We start from the raw sequence: 25,226 nt of genomic DNA, 5'->3' as shown, positions 1-25,226 counted from the left end.
TCAACAGTACACTTCCAAAGTAATTTGATTGAATTCTAGAAGCTGAAATTATGTTAAATTAGAAGAAAAGGTTGTTATTTTTAATGTTATCTTCTCTTTTAAAATGAAGTAAATTATTAATAAAAGAGTAAAACTTAATAACCTTTTAAACTTTTAAAAACAAATTCGTAAACTTAATATTATCTTTTAAAAGAATCTGAAATATTCAAATACAAGTAATATAATTTTTTACAAATGTGCGAAGTGCGGACCATTTCACTAGTTTATATGAATTTAGTACATTCAATATGAAATGTAAATTCACTAAAACAACAATAAACAGTAGATTTGATTTTATAATTTTAAAAATACAACAAGGTTCAATGCTAAGAATCTTAGTAATGAACCAACAAAATCTAAATTCTAAATCTGTCTTTGAACACGATAAAAATTAGGAAGAATGTACTTGATAACATATTGAACAACATTAATGTGACTAATATTGTGTCTATCAAATCTAGCGTCATTCAAAACATAATATGAATTCATTTGAATCTAGTACGTTCGATATGAAATGCAAACTTACTAAAACTACAACAAATAATAAGTTTGATTTCATAGTTTAAAAAAAACAACAAGATCCGGCACTAAGAATCTTATTAATGAACCAACAAAGTTCAAATTCTGAATCGGCCTTTAAACACACTATAGAAATTAAGAAGGATAGGCTTGAATAACAAATTGAACGACATTAATGTGACTAATAGTGTGTCTACCAAATCTAGCAGCATTCAAAACATAATATGAATTCATCTGAATCTAGTACGTTCGATATGAAATGTAAATTTACTAAAACTTCAACAAATAAGAGATTTGAAGTTGAAGATACAACAAGTTTCAATGTTAACAAACTTATTAATGAACTGTCGAAGTCTAAATTCTGACTCCTCCTTTGAACACATAATAGAAATCAAGAAGGATAAGCTTGAAGAATAGATTAAACAACATTAATTTGACTAATAGCGTGTCTACTTAAATCCAGCATCATTCAAAATATAATATGAATTCATTGGAATTTAGTACCTTCGATATGGAACATAAACTTACCAAAACTTCAACAAATAATAGATTTGAAATTAAAGATACAACAATATTTAATATTAACAATCTTATTAATGAACTGACAAAGTCTAAATTCTGAATCCACTTTTAAAAACATGATAGAAATCAAGAAGGATAAGCTTGAATAATAGATTGAACAACATTAATGTGACTAATAGTATGTCTACCAAATGAATTCATCTGAATCTAGTACGTTCCATATGAAATGTAAATTTACTAAAACTGCAATAATGATCTTATTAATGAACAAAAAAGTTCTAAGTCTGAATCCGCCTTTGAATACACGATTAAAATCAAGAAGGATAAGTTTGAATAAAAGATTGAACAACATTAATGTGACTAATAGTGCTTCTACCAAATCTAGCATCATTTAAAACGCAATATGAATATGTTCGATATGAAATGTAAATTCACTAAAACTTCAACAAATAATAGCTTCGAAGTTAAAGATACGAAAAAGTTCAATGTTAACAATTTTATTAATGAATCGACAAAGTCTAAATTCTGAACTCACCTTTGAACACACGCTAAAAATCAAGAAGGATAAGCTTGAATAACAGATTAAACAACATTGATATGACTAATAGTGTGTCTATTAAATCCATTAGCATTCAAAACATAAGACCATTCTTTTGATATTCTCCCTTTTCCATTGCTTGTGTGATCGATCATAACCATATCCAACATTAGACCAACATCTTTGAGCTTTTCATTATTTGATCCTCTTATAATATTTTGAGAAAAGACATCTTTTCCCCCTGAACTTGTCCTCCAAACTCACTTTAGCACTTAAACTTAACTTCTGTTTATTTACCTCCCTTAACATCTTTAAAGTATATTATTTTCACCCCTAAAGCTGACGTGGAATTTTTAAAAACAAAAAGAAAAAAAAGCGCATATTTTAATTTAAAAACTGATAAGGCCCCACTTTTTAATATATGTATATAAAACCACCTTCTTCATACCCCCACCCCCATTTCTTCATCTTCTTCATACCCCTCACCCCTATTTCTTCATCTTCTTCATATCCCTCCACCTTCATTTCCCATATTCTTCTTCTACCCCTACCCCCACCATAATTTTTACTCTCCAAGCCCACCACCACCAGCTCCCCTTCTCCTTCAACAACCAATTTCTCCACCACCAGCCCCACCCCCTCCCCTCCAAACCCCTAATATCTTCTCTTTCAATTACCAAATTCTTTAATCCACCTAAATTCCTTGACTTAAGATAATTAGAAAAGAATGAAATTAAATTTCTAAAATTAAAAGTTATCTTCATGAATTTGAAAATTTGAAATAAAATTGAAATTGAAGAAAAGTTATTAGCGGCGGTGTTAATGGTGGTGGTGGTGTTAATGGTGGTGGTGATGTTAATGGTGTGCATATATTTTTTGTGGGTTTGTTTTAATTATTTTTCGATGAGTTTTGCCAGAATATTTCAGAATAAAGAGTTTTGAATTGAAATGTGGTGATGCTATTTAATTATTGTTTCTTGAATTGGTGGTTTGATGAAGGAATCATAAAGGGATTTTAATTATGTTTTAAAAATTTAATCTTGATTTTGTTTTCTATGTTTTTGTTGTATGGTATGTTTTGAGCTATTTGTTTTGTTGGGTTTGTGTTAGAATTAGAAGGGGCTTTTAATTATATTTTGAATTGATTTTGGTGGGTTTCCTTAATGGCTATTAATAATATGTTTAAGTTTAAAGAAGATAGAAAATGGTGGAGAGGATAGAGGTGGGGTGGTTTGAAGAAGATAGAAAGGGGGAGGGGGCTGCGGTGCACGGTAGGGGGCGGGCTGGGTAGGGGTTGTGAAGAAGAAAGAAAATGGGGGGTGGGGGTGCCTATATATTTATATATATAACTATATATATTTATATATAAAAAATAGTAAATATATATTTTTTAGTTTTTAAAAAAATATATAAAAATATTGTGTGAGGGATTAATTTTTTTTTTAGAAAAATTGAACTTCTTACGTGGCAATGTAATACCCCGTACTTCTACCTAGCTTGAATTCGTCCCAATAATGTTAAAGATATGTTCAAGATTTTCACTTTTTGTCATGTGGGAAATTCAATAAGCTTTCCGTCGATATAAGGTTCGCCTAAATCCAATAACCGGGTGAGAAGTTATGGCGATTTAAAGGTTCAGTCATAAAACACCGTCATCTTAGTCAGTGGCGCGTCGCACCATAAGCCAAAATGACATTTTTCAATTTCCAGTAAGACTCGGCAATTTCACCGCATCGCGGAGGGATCCCAAATCTCAATTGTCAGATTCCAGTAAAGCTTCGCGATGTCCCCGCGTCGCACCGTCGTCCAATTTCTTAGTTGTTAAATTTCAGTGACACGGCGCGATAGCGATCGTCGCGCCAGGGGTCCAGGTTGGGAAATTTTTACAAATTTTAAAAGACGCGTCCAGGGTTAAATGGGTCTTTTTCCATGATTTTAGATCAGCCTTAAACACAAAATTTAACCCTACATGACCTAAGGATATCATTATTCATTCTATTTTTCCCAAATTGAGTTACTCTCTCTCAAGCCAAGAAATCCTAGCTCTCAAGAATCAAGGTAAATCTTAAGAAATCTATCCAAGGACTCCAAGAACCCTTAAGGTTTTCTTTCTAAGGTATGCATAGTATTCATTCATGGACTCCTTTCGTCCATGAAGCCCAAGAATCTCTTTTCAAAGTTCAAGTATATGAATTTTTATGAATTCCATGATGGGTTTGCTTTTGTTCATGTTGATAATGACCAATTGAATTATAATCCATGTTTGGTGATAAATTTTAAGTGAAATTAATTATTATAGGTGTAGATTCATGTGAACCCATGATTGAGCCCTTGAATAGAGAAATTAGAACTGAATCATGATGTTTACTTGTTGCGTAATATTGTCCACATATACTATGCTCACTATGTATTTGATTCAATGCCTATGTGAAGGAAAAGTGTCGTACTAGTATGATAATATAAAATCCCCGTTCATATACAAGTTCATGCATGTCAAGTGTTTGATGAAATGTCTTAGTCAATAGATTATGGATATATGTGTAGCCATTGTTGTGCTTTAGAATTCATGCCATGAATTACTCTTATGCTATCGAGTCCTAGGGGTACTTGTACCCAAAAAATATAGCTGTGTGCCTAGAACTAGTGTCAAGTTCTCATGATATCCTTAGTCAAACCATGATCCATATAACTCAGTTAGTCATGTGACTTAGGAAAGCTCAGTAATTCAGTAATCTCAATAGTATTCCATCAGTTAACGGAACTCCATGAATTCAACATAGTCCAGTTCAGTTAATCATGTTTAGTGTCTATTCAGATTGGGGTAGGAATTAGCACCGAGTGAACCCAAGGATGGGAACTCACACTGTCAGATGAGGGTGTGATTCTTAGAAGTAATCCTTGCGTTCCAGAACTACGTAGCCAGCATAGGTTGAGACATCAACACTGTCAGATAAGGTTTGATGAGGTAGATAAGCACTATCAGATGAGGGGCCCACTGTTCTCTTTTGGGGATACTATTAGATGAGGGTTACCCACAGCTTGTCCTTTCCAGTGGCGCGGTATTGACACCCTTCTAATTGGGGTTACAGATTGGACCCCAACTCAGCTATAATGCATTATTTAGGACATGTTAGTTAGATGACTACTTTCCACAGTTTCAGTTATAGAATCAGGATTATCAGATACAGTCATTCAGTCTCAGTAATAGAACTCAGATAGTTCTACAGAATTCAGGACTGTCAGATACAGTCAACTTAGAATAGTACGGAACTCAGCTAGTTCCATCAAAACCTAGACTCCCAGACATAGTCGCTCAATTTTAGTTATCAGTAACTCATGTTATCAGCCTCACAATCTTAGTTACAGTCTATGTATTTATGCATGCATTCTCACGTTCATGTTATAGAGTCAGTTAGTTCAGTTCATCCATATATACCCTTTGCATTCAGCCTACCTTACATGCATACCAGTATATTCAATCGTACTGATGCATTTGCTCTATGGTGTTTTATACCATAGGTTTAGAAGAATAAGCTTTAAAGCGTCAATATCATTCTAGTACTCAGCAGTCAGAGTCAGCAGTAAGTCCTCATCCTTTGAGGACATGATCATTATTTTATCATTTTCGTACTTAGTTTATTTCAGTAGTTGGAGTTAATTGGGGACATTTTCATGTTCAAGTAGTGTATTTCAGTTGTTTTGGGTGTTTCATACCCCATCCAGATGTTATGTTTTATCAGTTATATTATAGTTTTGAACCTTATGGCCTTTCAGCCTTTATTTATGCATTGATATAGTATATTATGTAGTTTTCAGGTACAGATATTAGTCATGGGTTAGCTTGTGTTCCTACGGGGTCACGAGCATCGTGTAGCATTTTGGGTACTAGATTCGGGACGTTAAAAACTTGGTATCAAAGATTAAGGTTCAATAGAGTTCTAGGAAGTCTGAAAGTCAAATCTAGTAGAGTCTTGTACATGGGTGTGTTGCGTGCCACATTTATGTACAAGAGGTTATGAGATGTTTTAGGAACAGTTTCCCTTATTTCAGTATTTATGTCATACCAGTGAGCATGAGCTCAAGCTTAAATCTCAGTCTAATTCGTTTCCCCCTTTCTTCTACAGAATATGCCTCCCAAAAGAAAAAATGGGAATCAGTCAGCCCCTCAGCTCGAGGGTCCTTTCAGTGAACATGTTTCTCATGCAGAGTTTAGAGCTGTATTCACTACTCTTGCTCAGTCAGTTGCTGCTCAGAAGGAATGACTAGCTATCATTCCAGCCAACCCAGTGGTCAATTCAGCTGCAGCCAGGATTTAAGACTTCACCTGAATGAATCCTTCATCTTTTTTTTGGGTCTAAGTTAGACAATGACCCTCAGGAATTCATTGATCAGGTTTAGAAGATTACAGACATCGTGAGGGTTACTTTGAGTGAGAGTGTTGAGCTAGTTATATATTAGTTGTAGGATATTACTCACACTTAGTTTAAACAGTAGAAGTCAGAGAGGTCAGTTGATGCAGGACCTATTGAGTAGGAGGAATTTGTCACTGCGTTCTTAGATAGATTCTTTCCCCAAAAGCTGAGAGAGGCTATGGTGTTAGAAATTATCAACATCAGGTAGGGAAACATGACGGTGAAAGATTATTCTCTTAAGTTTACTCAATTAGCCAGATATGCCCCTTATGTGGTTGCAGACAACAGGACCAATATGAGTAAGTTTGTTTCAGAGATAAGCAATATTATGGTCAATGACTGAAGGTCTGTGATGTTGAATAGTGACATAAACATAGTCAGGATTATGACTCATGCTCAGCAAATAGAAGAGCAAAAGATTAAGATGAGGCAGAAATAAAATAAGAAAGCAAGGAGAGGTGGTTTCAACTTTGCGCAGCCCAAATCAGAAGGAGGTAATTGTTCTCAATTTCATCCTAAGTCATTAGTTCCAGCTCCTTCTTTAAATAGCTCTCTAGCTTCTAAATTCAGGGATGGTAATAGAGATAGGGAGCCAGGCTCTAAGTTTTATAGCAGTGTCAGCAATGTTCGAACTAATCCTCTTTGTCAGACTTGTGGTAAGAACCACAAGGGCGCTTACAGAGCTGGTAGAGATGTCTATTTTAGATATGGAAAGCTAGGCCACAGAGTCAGATATTGTCCCCAGTCAGGTTATCAGGATCGAAAGAATCGTTTCTCAGCCTAGTCCGCTCGTCCAAATTAGCAGGGTGCCACTTTCAGTACTACTAGTGGGAAACGCCCCAATTGACTTTATGTTCTTCAGTACCGGTAAGATCAGGAAAATTCTCCTAATGTAGTTACTGGTACATTACAGATCTTTCATGTGCATGTTTACGCTTTGCTAGATCCAGGTGCTTCCTTGTCTTTTGTTATTCCTTACATAGCAGGCGATTTTGGAGTCAGTCCTAAAATTCTAGAAGACCCCTTTTCAGTCTCTACCCCAGTGGGTAAAACCATCATAGCCCAGCGGGTATATAGGAACTGCCCGGTTATGATATTTTAGAAAGTCACTTCAGCAGACTTAGTCGAATTAGAGATGACTGATTTTGATGTCATTTTCAGCATGGATTGGTTTTATTCCTGCTATTCCACAGTCGACTATAGAAATAGAATAGTGTAATTTCAGTTTTTGAATGAACCTGTCCTAGAGTGGAGAGGTAGTATTTCAGTTTTCAAAAGTCAGCTTATTTCCTACCTTCGGGCACAGAAAATGATATCTAAGGAATGTGTCTACCATCTTGTTTGAGTTAAGGACTCTAGTTCTAAAACTCCCAGTCTTGAATCAGTCCCAGTAGTAAGTGAGTATTCAGATATCTTTCCCGAAGATCTTCCAAGGGTTCCTCCCAAAAGGGAAATAAACTTTGGTATTGATCTTCTTCCAGATACTCAGCCTATATCTATTCTGCCATATAGAATGGCACCTGCAAAACTCAAAGAACTGAAAGAACAGTTGAAGGATCTCTTAGATAAGGGATTCATCAAACCCAGTGTGTCCCTGTAGGGTTCTCCAGTCTTATTCGTGCGCAAGAAAGATGGTTCTGTCAGAATATGCATAGATTATCGTCAACTCAATAAAGTCATGGTCAAGAACAAGTATCCACTTCCCCAAATTGATGACTTGTTTGACCAACTTCAGGGTGCCAACTATTTCCCTAAGATAGACCTCAGATCAGGCTATCATCAGCTCAGATTCAGAGAATGTGACATCCCAAAAACAACCTTCCGTACTCGATATAGTCACTTCAAATTCTTAGTCATGTCCTTTGGTATTACCAATGCCCCTACAACTTTCATGGACTTGATGAACCGTGTGTTCAAGAAGTACTTGGACATGTTCATCATAGTTTTCATAGATGATATCCTTGTCTATTCCCATAGTGAATGTGATCATGCAGACCATCCCAGAATCGTACTTCAGACTCTCAGAGATCATCAGCTATTCACCAAATTTAGTAAGTGCAAATTTTGGATAAGCTCAGTAGAATTCCTTGGTCATATTATTTTCGGTGATGGCATTAGAGTATATCCTCAAAAGACCAAAGTGGTAAGAAACTGGCCCTGCCTTATCTCTCCATTAGGTATTAGGAGTTTCTTGGATTTAGCTTGATATTACAGACGGTTTGTTGAGGGATTTTTATCTATTACATCCCCTATGTCAATATTGACTTAGAAGAAAGTTAAGTTTCAGTGGTTAGATCCTTGTGACAAGAGTTTTCAGGAGTTGAAGACTCGACTAACCTCAGCTCCAGTCTTAGCTCTTCTAGATGGTCCAGATGGGTTTGTGGTGTATTGTGATGCATCCAGAGTAGGTTTGGGTTGTGTCTTCATGCAGCATGGTAAGGTCATAGCCTACGCCTCCATACAGCTTAAACCCCATGAGAAGAGCTATCCTACTCATGATCTTGAGTTAGCAACCTTAGTATTTGCCTTAAAGATTTGGAGGCATTATCTATACGGGGTTCATATAGATGTGTTCACAGATCATAAGAGCCTTCAGTATGTCTTTTATCAAAAAGATTTCAATCTTCATCAGAGAAGGTGGTTAGAGCTCTTGAAAGATTATGACATGAGTATCCTTTATCATTTGGGCAAGGCTAACATAGTGGTCGACGCTGTAGACTGTCCATGGGTAGTGTTGCACATGTTGAGGACAGTAAGAAGAAGTTAGCTCAGGAAATCCATCAACTTAACATACTAGGAATTCTCTTAGTCGATACCAATGAGGGTGACATATGGGTTCAGAGTAGTTCAGAATCATCTCTAGTTTCTGAGGTAAAAGAAAAGCAAGATAGAGATCCTAGCCTTGTCAAGATAAAAGAGTCAATCAAGGATCAGAAAGTAGAGGTTTTCTCCCAAGAGAGAGATGGTGTCCTACATTGTCAGGGTCATCTGTGTGTTTTACGTGTAGATGACTTAAGACAATGAATTCTTATAGAAGCGCATGGTGTGTGCTACTTTATTTATCCAGGGGCCACAAAGATGTACCGCGATATGCTGGAAATCTATTGGTGGAGTGGGATGAAGAGAGATATTGCAGAATTTGTGGCTAAGTGCTTTATATGTCAACAAGTTAAGATAGAGCATCAGAAGCCTAGTTGGTCCATAGAAGAGTTCAATATTCCTACTTGGAAGTGGGAAGAAGTGAACATGGACTTTGTGACGGGTTTGCCTAGTATTCATCATCAACATGATTCAGTTAGGGTCATTACAGATAGAATAACTAAATAAGCTTATTTCCTTCCAGTCCATACCTTCTATTCAGCTGAGGATTACGCCAAACTCTATGTTAGGGAGTTGGTCAGGTTGCGCGGTGTTTTTCTATCTATTGTCTCAGATAGAGGTACCCAGTTTAGCTCACATTTTTGGAAAACATTCCAAAAAGGTCTTGGTACCCAAGTTCATCTTAGCACAACCTTTCATGATCAGACAGATGGTCAAGAAGAAAAGTGAATTCAAGCCCTAGAAGATATGTTAAGGGCGTGTGCAATTGATTTCAAGGGTAGTTGGGATAACCACTTGCCTTTGATGGAGTTTGTATACAACAATAGCTATCATTCCAGTATTAAGATGGCTTCATTCTAAGCTATCTATGGTAGGAGGTGCAGATCTCCAGTTGGTTGGTTCAAAGTTAGTGAGGCTTTAGTTATATGGCCTGACTTAGTATTTGATGCCTTAGAAAAAGTCTAGTTGATCAGAGAAAGACTCCGTGCTGCTCAGAGTCGATAGAAGTCTTATGCAGATGTGTGTAGAAAGGACCTCAATTTCAAGGTTGGTGACTACATCTATCTAAGTATCTCTTCCATTAAGGGAGTGAAGAGATTCAACAAAAAGGGAAAGCTCAGTCCCCAATATGTCGGTCCCTTCAAGATTCTCAGTCGCTTCAGCAAGGTAGCTTATGATCTCAAGTTTCCTTCAAATCTAGCCTCAGTTCATCCAGTCTTCCATGTCTCTTTGCTCAAGAAGTGTATAGGTGACCTAGCATTTGTATTCCTTATTCAGAGCATAGATATTCAAAACAACCTTTCTTATGAAGAGAATTCGGTCGAAAGCCTAGACTATTATACTCATAGACTAAGGAACAAAGAAGTCCCTCTAGTCAAAGTTCTTTGGAGAAATCAGTCTGTTGAGGGAGCTACTTGGGAAGCAGAAGCATACATGCGAACCAAGTATCCTCAACTCTTCCCTGCCAACTCAAACCTAGCTCAAGGTAACAGTTCTCCTTACGTTTTTTAGTTTTTATGTCAAGATTTCAGTTACAAACTTGGTATCAATTTTATGTTAAGAATTCTATTTTAAACTTGGTACTAAGTACCATTGCATATTCAGTCATTTATTAATGTATCAGATTAGTCATGTATTCATGCATAAGATATGCATTCTCCTTGTGAGAAACTCAGTTATCAGAGATCTCAGTCATGCATCCATGAATCACTTACACATGCATTCATGAATCACTTACACATGCATCAGACATGCATGTTCAGTATGATATACTCAGTTATTAGTCATATCAGTCATGAAATCATGTTTTAGTCATTAATGTGCAGTTTATCTTTTCTCCCCTCTCTCAGTCAATCTCATTCGAGGACGAATGTTCCCAAGGAGGAGATATTATTATACCCCGTACTTCTACCTAGCTTGAATTAATTGAAAAAAATATTAAAGACATGTTTTAAATATGAATCCACTTTTATACACAAGAAATTTTCAATATTTTCACTCTATATCATGTGGAAAATTCAATAAGCTTTCCGTCGATATAAGATTTGCGTAAATTCGATAACCGGGTGAGAAGTTATGGTGATTTAAAGTTTTAGTCGTAAAACACCATCATCTCAATCAGTGGAGCATCGCGCCAAAAGCCAAAATGACATTTGTTAATTTCCAGTAATACTCCGCAATTTCACCGCATCTCATAGGGCTCCCAAATCCCAATTATTAGATTCCAGTGAAGCTCCACGATGTCCCCGCATCGTGCCATCGTCCAATTTCCCAGTTGTTAAATTCTAGTGACACGACGCAATAGAGCCGCATCGCGCCAGGGGTCCAGGTCAGGAAATTTTCAAAACTTTTAAAAGATACATCCTTTTCCCATGATTTTAGTTCATCCTTAAACATGAAATTTAGCCCTACATGACCTAAGGATATCATTATTCACTCTATTTTTCCCAAATTGAGTTACTCTCTCTCAAGACAAGAAACCCTAGCTCTCAAGAATCAAGATAAATCTCAAGAAATCCGCCCAAGGACTCTAAGAACCTTTAAGGTTTCCTTTTTAGGGTTTGTATAGTGTTCATTCATGGAATCCTTTCATCCATGAAGCCCAAGAATCTCTTTTCAAAGTTCAAGTATATGGATTTTTATGAATTCCATGATGGGTTTGCTTTTGTTCATGTTGATAATGACCAATTGAATTCTAATCCATGTTTGGTGATAAATTTTAAGTGGAATTAATTATTATAGGTGTAGATTCATGTGAACCCATAATTGAGCCCTTGAATAGTGAAATTAGAATTGAATCATGATGTTTACTTGTTGCGTAATGTTGTCTACATATACTATGCTCACTATGTATTTGATTAAATGCCTATGTGAAGGAAAAGTGTTGTACTAGTATGATAATATGAAATCCCCATTCATATACAAGTTCATGTATGTCAAGTGTTTGATGAAATGTCTTAGTCAATGGATTATGGATATATGTGTAGCCATTGTTGTGCTTTAGAATTCATGCCATGAATTACTCTTATGCTATCGAGTCCTGGGGGTACTTGTACCCGAAAAATATAGTTGTGTGCCTAGAACCAGTGTCATGTTCTCACGATATCCTTAGTCAAGCCATGATCCATAGAACTCAGTTAGTCATGTGACTTAGAAAAGCTCAGTAATTCAGTAATCTCAATAGTATTCCATCAGTTAACGAAACTCCATGAATTCAGCGTAATCCAGTTCAGTTAATCATGTTCAATGTCTATTAAGATGAGAGTAGGAATTACCACCGAGTAAACCCAAAGATGGGACCACACACTGTTAGATAAGGGTTGATGAGGTGGATAAGCACTATCAGATGAGGTACTTACCATTCTCTTTTGGGGATACTATTAGATGAGGGTTACCCACAACTTGTCCTTACTAGTGGCACGGTATTGACACCCTTCTAATTGGGGTTACAAATTGAACCCCAACTCAGCTATAATGCGTTATTTGGGGCATGTCAGTTAGATGAATACTTTCCATAATTTCAGTTATAGAATCAGGACCATCAGATACATTCATTCAGTCTCAGTAATAGAACTCAGATAGTTTTACAGAATTCAGGACTGTCAGATATAGTCAACTTAGAATAGTACGGAACTCAGCTAGTTCCATCAGAACCTAGGATGTCAGACACAGTCCTTCAGTATCAGTTATTAGTAACTCATGTTATCATTATTCATACTCAGTAATCAGTATCATTACAATCTCAGTTACAGTCTATGTATTCATGCATGTATTCTCACATTCATGTTATACAGTCAGTTAGTTCAGTTCATGCATATGTACCCTTTGCATTTAGCCTACCTCACATGTATACCAGTATATTCAATTGTACTGATGCATTTGCGCTATGGTGTTTTATACCATAGGTTCAGAAGCATGAGCTCTAGAGCATTAGTAGCATTCTAGTACTCAGCAGTCAGAGTCAGCAGTGAGTCCTCATCCTTTGAGGACATGATCATTATTTTATCATTTCTATACTTAGTTTATTTCAGTAGTTGGAGTTAGTTGGGGACATGTCCCATTAACTTCTTATTTAGACAGATAGAGGCTTTTCAGACTTTCATGTTCAGGCAGTTTATTTCAGTTGTTTTGGGTATTTCATACCCCATCCAGATATTATGTTTTATTAGTTATATTACAGTTTTGAACCTTATGGCCTTTCAGCCTTTATTTCTGCATTGATACAGTAGATTATGTTGGTCTGGTACAAATATCAGTCCTGGGTTGGCTTGTATTCCTTTGGAGTCACGAGCACAGTGTAGCATTCTGGGTACCAGATTTGGGGCGTTACAAGCAATGACATGGCTCTGATGTGGCATTGACATGGCGTTAATGTGTAGGTGAGTGTAACACACTCTCCGTTATGAGAGTGGTTTTTAGTTTTGAGTGGTTAAAATAATATACTTTAAAGATGTTAAAAGGGATAAATAAATAGAAGTTAAGTTTAAGTGCTAAAGTGAGTTTGGAGGACAAGTTCAGGGGGAAAAGATGTCTTTTCTCTAATATTTTCTTGTTTTTTCACCAATTATTGCTTTGAATATTATCACTTTCCCTTTGTCTTTTGGAATTGCTTCTCTACACTTTGTTAATATTTGTATGCATTCTTTATCTCCCCAATCATGCAAAACCCACCAATATAACATATACAACAATATACATGAGGTTATGGAAATTAATAACACTAATAACAATAATGTTAAATATATCAATTTGTACAACTTTAAACCTAATTTCAAACTTATATAAAGGGGTCCATTCATGTTAATTACTAGTTTTTTTTAATGTAGGAATCATTTTGTGGCTAATAATGGCACAATCATGGATGACTTTATTAGCATAAACAAACAAAAATAACTTTAAATTACTAAGGCACTTTTATAACACGAATGACTATTGAAGAAATTAACTTCTATCTTAATTATAATGTCAAATATTTTAAAACAAGTTCAATTCGGCTCGGTGCACTAAAGCTTCGCTATATGTGAGATCGAAATAAAGGCTGAACCATAAAGGTTTATTGTATGCAGTCTTACCTTAAAACTTTATGATTTGACCCTTCCTTGAACCCTGTGCATAGCGAGAGAAACTCATATGATTCGACCCTTCCCTGAACCCCAAGCATAGTGAGAGCTTTATATGGACAGCCCAATGCACTAAAGCTTCTATATACGTGGGATTAGAGAAAAGTTAGAACCATAAAGGTTTATGTACGGAGCCTTTTCGTAAACCCTTGTGCTCCGATCTTTTCCTGAACCCCGTGAATAGTGCGAGCAACCCTTGTGATTCGGCACTTCCTTGAACCCCAAGCATAACGAGATCTTTAAATGGACTACTATGTATTAAATATCTACTTACCATGAGGAAAACAACATCAGCTTTAGGAACATAGTTAAACATGTCACCTCCAACATGTCTAATACTATTAGCATGAGGAGCAACAGAAGCAACATGAGGTAGATCATAATTAATCCTATTAATCCATGGAAAAACCTTTATTAATAAATCTTAATGTTGTTCCGTCACCACCACCAACATCAACCATAGTGTTCACCCCCTTAAATATCTCAGGAAAATCATTTATAATCATAGATATGGCTACCCTAGCATCCCATTCCATAACGCTATTTAGTAGGTTACTATGTCCAGGGTTAGCTTCCGCGAACTTCCATACATCCTTACCATGTAATGCATCAAAATCAGGTGTATCATTATAAATTTATGATATACTTGTGTGGGAAGGGCCATTTGGGTGGTCAAATGGGCGAATCAGCATGAACGGAGCATTTTTAGCCAAATTGGTGTGCTATAGCCCACAATTTTCAGGTTGGGCCCGAGACCCTAGTATGATTTAGGACAGAAATCAATCGGGGCATGCCAGGGAGGCTGGGGAGAAGCCTAGTATTGTTTGTTTGTGTGCGAGGGGCCATTTAGGTGGTCAAACAGGCAAAACGGCGCAAACGGGGCATTTTTGGGCTAAATCGATATTCTATAGAATACGGTTTTCAGGGTGGGACCAGGACTCAGGAGTGATTTGGGCCAAAAATTAGTCGGGGCATGCTAAGGAGGCTGGATAATGGCCTAGCATTGTCTGTTTGTGTAGGATAGGCCATTTGGGTGGTCGTATAGGCGAAACAACGCAAACGGAGCTTTTCGGTTCAAATCGGTGTGCTATAGCCCATGATTTTTGGGGTAGGCCTAATGCCCGAGCTTAATTTGGGATAAAAATTGATTAGAGCATGTCAGAGAGGCTGGGGAGAAGCCTAGTGTTGTCTATTTGTGTGGGTGGGGACATTTGGGAGGTCAAATGGGTTAAACTACACAAATAGGGAATTTTTGGGCTAAATCAGTGTGCTATAGCCCACGATTTTTGTGGTGGGCTCGAGGCCCATTGTGATTTAGGCTGAAAATTAATTGGGGCATACCAGTGAGGCTGGAGAGAGGTCTAGTGTTTTTGTTAGTGTAGGAGAGGCCATTTGGGTAGTCAAACAAGAAAAATAGAGCGAACGGATCATTTTCGGGCCAAATTGTTGTGCTATAGCCCACGTTTTTTGGGGTAGGCCCAGGGTTCAACCATTATTTAGATTAAAAATCAACCGGCATATGCCAGGGAGGCTGGGGAGTGGCCTAGTGTTATCTGTTTGTGTGGGTGGGGCCATTTGGGTGGTCAAACAGGCAAAACAGCATGAATGGGACATTTTTGGGCCAAGTTGGTGTGTTATAGCTCATGTTTTTCCAAGTGGGTCCGAGTGATATAAAAAGACCACGAAAGGCACAAAACTACACAAAACAGTCCACAAATTGAGAGCAACCCGAGGACCCCTTTGACTGCTAGTTTCGCCCAACAATAACAACATAAGTATCACGAGTTTACAAGATGTTTTAACACCAAAACAACAAAAATACGACAAGAACAAGATGAACACAATGAACACAAGATTTGGATTCAACAAGAACAAACTATTACAAGATACAAACACTAACACAATTGCAATAAAGGTAAATATAGATAGAGAGACATAGATTTTTACAAAGATTAGGAACTAAAGAGTATATTAAACTCAAAAACTGTAATACCCCAAGAATTCCAACCGATAGTAGAATCATGATTCAAGATCATGAGGAATAAATTATTTATGCATTGGCAGTTTTATGATCAAGGTTGGTGTGTATCAAGGCCTCAAATATGTCCTAGGTATTAGGAAAATCAAAACATCCCTTACTGATTGAATTCTTGAGAAAGATTTTGGTATAGTCAACTTCAAATGAGTATATATTTTATTATACGATGAATTTTTAAGCTAATGAATCACCAACAGATAGATAATTGAATTAGCTTTCCAACGATATTAATTTTACCAAAATACGGTATCGGGGTAAAAAGTTATGGCCATTTTATAGTAAGCTATCCAGACTCACCCAAACCATCACAATTGAGGTAGTAAGCCTGTTTTCTGGCCAATAGGTGACAGGTTGAAGGGATGGTCCATCCCCAGGGCGACAGTTCATCGCCCAAACCATCGGGGACTTTCGTTTAGCGACTTTAAGCCATTTTTAAAAGGATTTTTGGGTCTTTTCCACCCTTTTTAACACCTAATTAAATCAAATCACAGCACATAACTTCATATTCATCCATACTACCAAACTTAGGATTCCTTTCAAGATCAATCCTCAAGAACAAGGTTCAAACCCTTCTTCAAGAAAATTCAGGAATCAAAATATCACCATTTAAGGACCTTCAAGAAAAGCCTCCAAGAACATTCTCAAGACTTTAAAAGTCAACTTTTTCCATTGCATCAATCCAAATAAGGTATGTGGGGTTTGAATAAAGACACTTCTTTCGTCCTTGTGCCCAAAAGTTGTTTTAATTATAAAGATATATGGTTTTACATGTTTTCTTTTGAAATTGAAGTATGGGTTTATACCCTATGTTATTATTTCTTGAGATTATGATGGTTTCAATGTTTTAGAAATTGAAATGCATGAGTATGTTGAGATTATAATGCATATTACTAAAAATTTTTAGATTTTTATATGATTTATGAATCTTTGTGATATTGAGTATGAATTTTGATACGTGTTAACCTGAGATTGAATTATGGGTCATTAAACCCTACTTGAGATTGTAATTTTAAGAAATTTGGTTCTATAAGCATCCATGATTTGAGTATTTTGATATTATTGAGAAAGTTTTGACCGTGATGGTTATAGTAGCTTTGAAATCCATTTCACTGAATGAGATTATAGATTTTGTAGTTGGTTTCATTATAAACCATGAGATTATTAAATATGGAGTTCCATTAGATGAGCGTAGCTAATTAAAAGGGATTATTATTTAGCACCGAGTTGGGTAAGTTACTATGGTTTCATACCCCAGAACTATGTGCTACCGTACGATTGAGATTTATAGGCTTGAGGCCGAGATAGTGATCATTAAGTTGAGGTTATACTCCCTAAAAATAGTATGACACCTTCCCCAACGTGACGTTTCTTCCTTAGGAGGACAAAAATATTGGACTCCATGTAGCTCGCATGGTTTATGTCGGTTAAGAGAACCTCCCTAATAGTAAGATTTTTAGAGTAGTTTCTTAAAGTGTTTTTACCTTAAAGAAAGTATTTTTTCCAACTAGTAAAAGTGAATGAACAACTTTTGAGTATTTTTCTCCAAAGATTTTGGGAGCTAAGTGCAAAGGCTCACAACTTAATCAGATATTACTCTACTTGAAATTTCAGTTTCAAAGCTACATGTCTTAGCTTTCGAATGCAGAGTTGATTTCTTTGTCACTTATTCTATATGTTTTGATAAGGGAATAGAGCTACAGAATTTTGAACTAAGTATAATGACTCGCGAGATTTATGTTACATGTTTCACTATCCATGACTTATCAAATTTATTCAAGCTATGTGAGTCATTTATATTTAGTATGCATTTTTTTTATCAATTAATGATGTTTTTTTACTATATGCATACACCTTCATATACTCAGTACATCCTTAAAGTACTGATCCACATATATGTCTATGTGCTACATTATCTCGTAATGTAGGTTTCAGGTGCTCAGTCTCAATAGTGATAGTGATCTCTGAGTACCTTTATCTACACTTTCCCATTTGGTGATTCCTCATGGTTCGAGGACCTTTTTCTATAATTTCCAGTCTTGATAGCAGTCATTTATTATTTTCAGTTTAGTTCAAGCCTGTTGGGGGTTTGTCCCAATGACTCTCTAGTTCTTTAGTAAGTAGAGGCTTGTCGGACTACTAGTTGGAGTTTCCAGATTTTTAGTATTTGTTATCCAAATGATGTTTTTCAGTTATTTTAGCCCAAATTTGACCTGATATAGATTTACTAATTAATTCATTTGTTTTAAAGTAAGTTTTAGACTTAGTAGAAGGTTCGAAGGGTTAGCTTGGGGCTACTTATAACCTCAAGCATCGTGTGATGTCTCAAGATGAGATTTTGGGTGTTACAAACTTAGTATCAGAGCCTAAGGTTTAAAGAGTCCTAGGGAGTTAGACAAGCCGCATTACGTAGAGTCTTGGTCATCGGTTTGAAGTGCACCACATCTATAAGCAAGAGGCTATGAAGCATTTTAGGGAAAATGTCATCTCTTTCTTTCAAAATCCATCGTGCTCATATCTATCTGGTATTGACTCATGCTATTTAATGATAGAAAATGCCTCCCCATAGAACCAACGCCTGTAGGAATAATGAGCCACCTCAACCTGTTGATCCCCTAAATGAAAATGTGTCTTATGCCGAATTTTGGGCTGCTTTTCAGACATTAGCCCAAGTTGTGACTGCTACTGTGTAAGCCAATAATCAAGCTACTATTCTACGTCAGCAAAGGGGTGACGCATCCATAGCCAGACTTCGGAATTTTATGAGGATAAATCTGCTTGAATTCTTTGGGTCAAAGGCAGGTAAGGACTTGCAGTTGTATCTTGATGAGGTGAAGAATATCACCTAAGTTATGCATGTGACTGAAGAGGAGAGCTAGAACTGGCCTCTTATCATTTAAAAGATGTTGCTTATGATTGGGTTGTAATATGAAGAAAGAGTAGAGAAGAGAATGCAACTTCTATAGGTGTTCTAGGATGCATTCTTGGATAAGTTCTTTTCGTTAGAGATGAGGGAAGTGAAGGTAGAGAGTTTATGAACCTGAGGTAAGGCTCTATGTTAGTAAAGGAGTATTTCCTTAAGTTCAACCTGTTAGCTAAGTATGTTCCTGAGTTGATAGATGACACCTGATCTAGTATGAGTAAGTTTGTGACTGGTGTGTTTGGATTGGTGTTGAAGAAGTGTAGGAATGCCATGCTCAATAGAGACATGGACCTTTCTAGGCTGATGATGCACACTCAGTAGATTAAAGCAGATAAGATAAGGAAAAGAGATAGAGTAAGAGGAAATAAGAGGGCTAGATCAAAATAGTTAAAGTATGGTCAGGCTAGATCCAATGGAGGGAACTGTCCATAGTTTTAGAATCATTCGTCTATGCCTGCACCTTCTTCATCTAGTGCTCCTGCACCTAGAAACAAGAAGGAGCAATAGGGTAAGTCTTCAATGTCCAGATCTTAGAATAGTATAAGTGGAAGACTTCATTATCCTTTATGTTCTAAGTGTGGTAAGGACCATTCTGGTGACTGCTTGGCTAGGAAAAGGGGTTTTTTTGGCTGTGGTAAAGTGGGTCATATTATTAGAGATTGCCTGCATGCTAGACTGGGAAACAGAGATATTCATTCCCAGACTCAGACTAACATTGCACCAGCTCCTCCAGGTTGTCCAGCCCCTCCTCAGGGCGCTTAATATAGTACTGCTGTCGGTCAGTGCTAGAACTGCTTCTATGCTTTGCCATCCCTCTACGAGTAGAAGGATTCTCCAGATATTGTTACTAGTATGCTTCGTGTCTTTCACTTTGATTTGTGTGTATTATTGGACCCTAGTTCAAGTTTTTCTTATGTGATACCGTTGGTTGCTGTGAATTTTGAGATGAACTCTGAAAAGATTCTTGAGCCTATTCTGGTTTCTACTTCAATAGGTGAGTCAGTTTTTGCTAAGCAAATGTATAAGAAGTGTCCTATTACTGTTCTTCATAAGGTCATGTTTACTAACTTGATTGAGTTAGATATGGTCGATTTTTACCTTATTCTGAGGATAGATTGGCTTCATTCCTATTATCATCAATAAATTGTCGCACCCGTGTAGTCAAGTTTTAGTTTCCTGATGAGCCAGTTTTTAAGTGGTCCAAAAATTTTGTTTCTCCCAAGAGTCACTTCTTATCCTACCTTAAAGCTAGAAAGTTGATATCCAAAGGTTGCATCTATCATCTAGTTTGAGTTAAGGACACTAAGTTTAAGACTCCAACTATCCAGTCAGTTAGTATAGTTAATGAGTTTCTTGATGTTTTTCTAGAAGATCTCTCAGGGGTACCTCCCAATAGAGAGATAGAATTCGGGATTGACCTTCTTCTTAATACACAACCTATTTCTATCCTTCCGTATCATATGGCTCTCATAGAACTTAAGGAGTTGAAAGAGAAACTCAAAGATCTTTTAGATAAAGGTTTCATAAGGCCTAGTGTTTCTCTATGGGGAGTACCTATCTTGTTCGTGCGAAAGAAAGATGGTTCTTTGCATATGTGCATTGACTATTGTCAGCTTAATAAAGTCACTGTTAAGAACAAATACCCTCTTCCTAGAATTGATGACCTATTTGATCAGTTGCAAGGTGCAAGTTATTTTTCAAAGATAGACCTTAGATCGGGCAATCATTAGTTTAAAGTAAGGGAATGTGATATTCCAAAGACAACCTTCAGAACTCGTTATGGCCATTTTGAGTTTCTAGTCATGTTTTTTGGGCTAACCAATACTCCAGGAGCTTTCATAGACCTCATGAATTGAGTGCTCAAACAATATCTGGATATGTTTGTCATAGTGTTCATAGATGATATCCTTGTTTACTCTCGTAGTGAGGATGACCATGTAGATCATCTCCGCACTATTTTTCAAACTCTTAGAATCATTAATTGTTTGCCAAATTCAACAAGTGTGACTTTTGGCTAAGGTTCGTAGCCTTTCTGGATTATATTATTTTAGCTGAAGGTATTAGAGTTTATCCCCAAAAGACAGAAATGGTAAGAAATTGGCCTAGACCTATCTGTCTATCAGACATTAGAAGTTTCTTGGGTCTAGATGGCTATTACCACAGTTTTGTTGAAGTTTTCTCATCTATTGTGTCTCCCATGACCCGAGTGGCCCAAAAGAAAGTTAAGTTCCTGTGGTCAGATTCCTACGTGAAGAATTTTTAGGAGTTGAAGACTCGACTTACTTTAGCCCCTGTGTTAACTTTACCCGATGGTACAAATGGTTTTGTGGTGTATTGTGATACCTCTAGAGTTGGTTTGGATTATGTGTTGATGTAGAGAGATAAGGTTATAGCCTATGCCTCTAGACAGTTGAAACCGCATGAAAATAATTACCAAACCTATGATCTGGAATTAGCTGTTGTGGTCTTTGCCTTGAAAATTTGGAGACACTATCTTTATGGTGCTCATGTTGATGTGTTTACAGATTACAAAAGTTTGTAGTGCGTATTTACTCAGAGGGAGTTGAATCTTCGCCAGAGGATATAGTTAGAGTTGCTAAAATATTATGATATGAGTGTGTTGTATTATTTGGGTAAGGCTAATGTAGTGGAAGATGCCCTTAGAAGGTTGTCTATGGGCACTGTTGCTCATGTGGAGAAGGGTAAGAAAGAGTTAGCTCATAAAGTGAATCATCTGGCTAGATTAGGTTTTAGGTTGCTTGATTCAGCTGAGAGGAATGTATGGGTTCAGAGTAGTTCCAAATCCTCTCTGGTTTCGAAAGTGAAGGAGAAGCAAGACATGGATTTTAGTTTGGTTAAACTAAAGGAGTCAGTTAAAGACCAAAAGGTAGAGGTTTTCTCCCAAGAGGGATATGGTGTGTTAAGGTTTTAGTATAGATTGTGTGTTCTCTGAGTTGATAATTTGAGGTATAGAATTATGGCTGAAGCGCATGGCGCGCGATATTCTATTCATCCCGGCACTATCAAGATGTACCACAACTTGCGAGAAATCTATTGGTGGAGTGGCATAAAAAAAGATATAGCGGAGTTTATGGCGAAGTGTGCAACGTGCCAATAGGTTAAGGTAGAGCACTAAAGACCTGGTGGTAAGATGCAAGAGTTTGGTATTTTTTGACTGGCTTACCTTTTTTGTGTCGTCATCACGATTCAATTTGGGTTGTTGTAGATAGGTTGAATAAGTCAGTGCATTTCCTGCCAGTGCATACATCTTATACAACTGAGGATTATGCCAAGTTATATATCCGAGAGTTAGTCAGATTGCATAGACTTCCCTTATCTATCATATCAGATAAGGGTACTCAGTTTACTTCTTCGTTTTGGAGAGCTTTTCAGAAGGGTCTTGGTACCCAAGTTCATTTGAGTTCCGCTTTTAACCCACAGACAGATGGTCAGGAAGAGAGGACCATCCAGACTCTAGAAGACATGTTGAGAGCATGTGCTCTTGATTTCAAGGGTAGTTGGGATGAGCACTTGCCATTAATCGAGTTCTCTTATAATAACAGTTATCATTCTAGCATTCAGATGGCCTCGTTTGAGGCTCTTTATCGGAGGAGGTGTAGATCACCCATAGGTTGTTTTGAAGTGGGTGAGGCCATCTTGCTTGGGCTTGATGCAGTGTTTGAAGCTATGGAAAAAGTAAAGTTGATTAGAGAAAGATTTAAGACAGCCCAGAGTCTTCAGAAATCAGATGCAGATGTTAGAAGAAGAAATCTTAAGTTTAAAAGTGATAACTTGGTATATTTGAAGATTTCACCCATGAAAGGGGTAAAGAGATTTGGTAAAAAGGGAAAGCTTAGTCCCCATTGTGTTGGCCCCTATAGAATTCTGAGATGTATTAGGAAAGTAGCTTATGAGGTTGAATTACCTACAGATTTGTTAGTTGTTCACCCTATCTTTCATGTCTCTATGCTTAAGAAGTGCATCGGTGATTCCATTGTAGTAGATCCATCAGAGAGCTCAGATCTTCAGAATAGTCTTTCATATGAAAAGATTCCAGTTGAGATTCTAGACCATCATATCCGTAGACTAAGGAACAAAAAAGTTACATTGGTCAAGGTTCTTTGGCGGAACCAGTCGGTTGAGGGTGCTACTTAGGTAGTAGAAGCAGATATGCAAGCCAAGTACCCTCATCTATTCGCCACTACTCAGATTTAGCTGAAGATACTACTCTTTCTTGATTCAATTCTCTTCTAAGCATGTATTCAGCAATATAGTGCCTTGTTTATAAGTTCATGCATTCCCAGAAGTACTCAAAGGATTAGAATGATGTAGAATTAGTTTAGTAATTTACTTCAGCCGTGCATCCTCAGTTTTCTCAGCTAGCCAACCTCATTCGAGGACGAATGTTTCCAAGGGGAAGATATTGTAATACCCCGAGAATTCCAACCAATAGTAGAACCATGCTTCAAGCTCATAAGGAATAAATTATAGTGCATTGGTAGTTTTATGATCAAGGCTGGTGTGTATCAAGGCCTCAAATATGTACTAGTTATTAGGCGAATCAAAACATCCCTTACCGATTGAATTCTTGAGAATGATTTTGATATAGTCAACTTCAAATGAGCATATCTTTCATTATACTGTGAATTTTTGAGGTCATAACCCACCAAAATATAGATAATTGAATTATCTTTACAACGATACCAATTTTTTCAAAATCTGGTATCTAGGTAAAAAGTTATGACCGTTTTATAGTGAGCTATCCGGACTGCCAAAGTGAGACCGAAAGGCCAACAGATCGCCGCGCCTGCGATGGACCATCGCCCAAACCATTAGAACTGAAGTAGTGAGCTTGTTTTTTGGCCAAAAAGCGATGGGTTAAAATTTCAAGTAGAGTAATATCTGATTAAGTTGTGAGCCCTTGCACTTAGCTCCCAAAATCTTTGGAGAAAAATACTCAAAAGCTGTTCATTTACTTTGACTAGCAGGAAAAATACTTTCTCTAAGGGAAAAATACTTTAAGAAACTACTCTGAAAATCTTACTACTAGGGAGGTTCTCTTAACCGACATAAACCATGCGACCTATATGGATTCCAACTTTTTTATCCTCCTAAGGAAGAAACCTCACATTGGGGAAGGTGTCATACTCTAGCCAGGGAGTATAACCTCAACTAAGTGATCACTATCTCGGCCTCGGGCCCATAAATGTCAATCCTACGATGGCATGTAGTTCTGGAATATGAAATGATAGTAATTTACCCAACTAGATGATAAATACTACTCCCTTTTAATTAGCTACACTCATCTCATGGAACTCCATATTTAATAATCTCGTGGTTTATAATGAAACCAACTACAAAATCTATAATCTCATTTAGTGAAGTGGATTTCAAAGCTACTGTGAGCATCACGGTCAAAACTTTCTCAATAATCTCAAAATACTCAAATCATGAATGCTTATAGCACCAAAGTTCTTAAAATTACAATCTCAAGTAGGGATTAATGACCAATAATTCAATCTCAGGTTAAGACGTATCAAAATACATACTAGATATCACAAAGATTCATAAATCATATAGAAATCTAGAAATTTTCAGCAATATGCATTATAATCTCAACATACTCATGTACGTCAATTTCTAAAACATTGAAACTATCATAATCTCGAGAAATAATAATATAGGGTATAAACCCATACTTCAATTTCATAAGAAAACATTTAAAACCATATATCTTTGTAATTAAAAAAACTTTTCGGCACAAGGACGAAAGGAGTGTCCTTGTTCAAACCCCACATACCTTATTTGTCTTGATTCAATGGAACAAGTTGACTTTTGAAGCCTTGAGAATCTTCTTGGAGGCTTTTCTTGAAGGTTCTTAAATGGATGTTTTGATTCTTGAATTTTCTTAAAGAAGGGTTTGAGGATTGATCTTGAAAGGAACCCTAAGTTTGATGCTATGGATGAATATGAAGTTATGTGCTTTGATTTGATTTAATTAGGTGTTAAAAAGGGAGGAAAAGACCCAAAAATCCTTTTAAAAAAGGCTTAAAGTCGCTAAACGAAGGTCAAGCTACATGTCTTAGCTTTCGAATGCAGAGTTGAGTTCTTTGTCACTTATTCTATATGTTTTGAGAAGGAAATGTATATAAAAAATTTTGAACTAAGTATAATGACTCGTGAGATTTATGTTACATGTTTCACTATCAATGACTTATCAAATTTATTCAAGCTATGTGAGTCATTTATATTTAGCATGCATTTGTTTAATAAATTAATGATGTTGTTTACTATATGC

At 36.7% G+C, this 25,226-nt stretch overlaps 1 pseudogene; it reads right to left on the bottom strand.

Moving 5' to 3' along the window:
* Positions 1-1,635: 1,635 nt before the first annotated feature.
* LOC124891064 lies at positions 1,636-14,602 on the bottom strand (annotated as a pseudogene).
* Between the last annotated feature and the right edge of the window lie 10,624 nt (positions 14,603-25,226).

The sequence above is a fragment of the Capsicum annuum genome, unplaced genomic scaffold, assembly GCF_002878395.1.
Source record: "Capsicum annuum cultivar UCD-10X-F1 unplaced genomic scaffold, UCD10Xv1.1 ctg2990, whole genome shotgun sequence".
NCBI lineage: Eukaryota > Viridiplantae > Streptophyta > Magnoliopsida > Solanales > Solanaceae > Capsicum > Capsicum annuum.
Note: the sequence above shows the minus strand (reverse complement) of the source record. Positions and strands in the feature narration are given on the sequence as shown.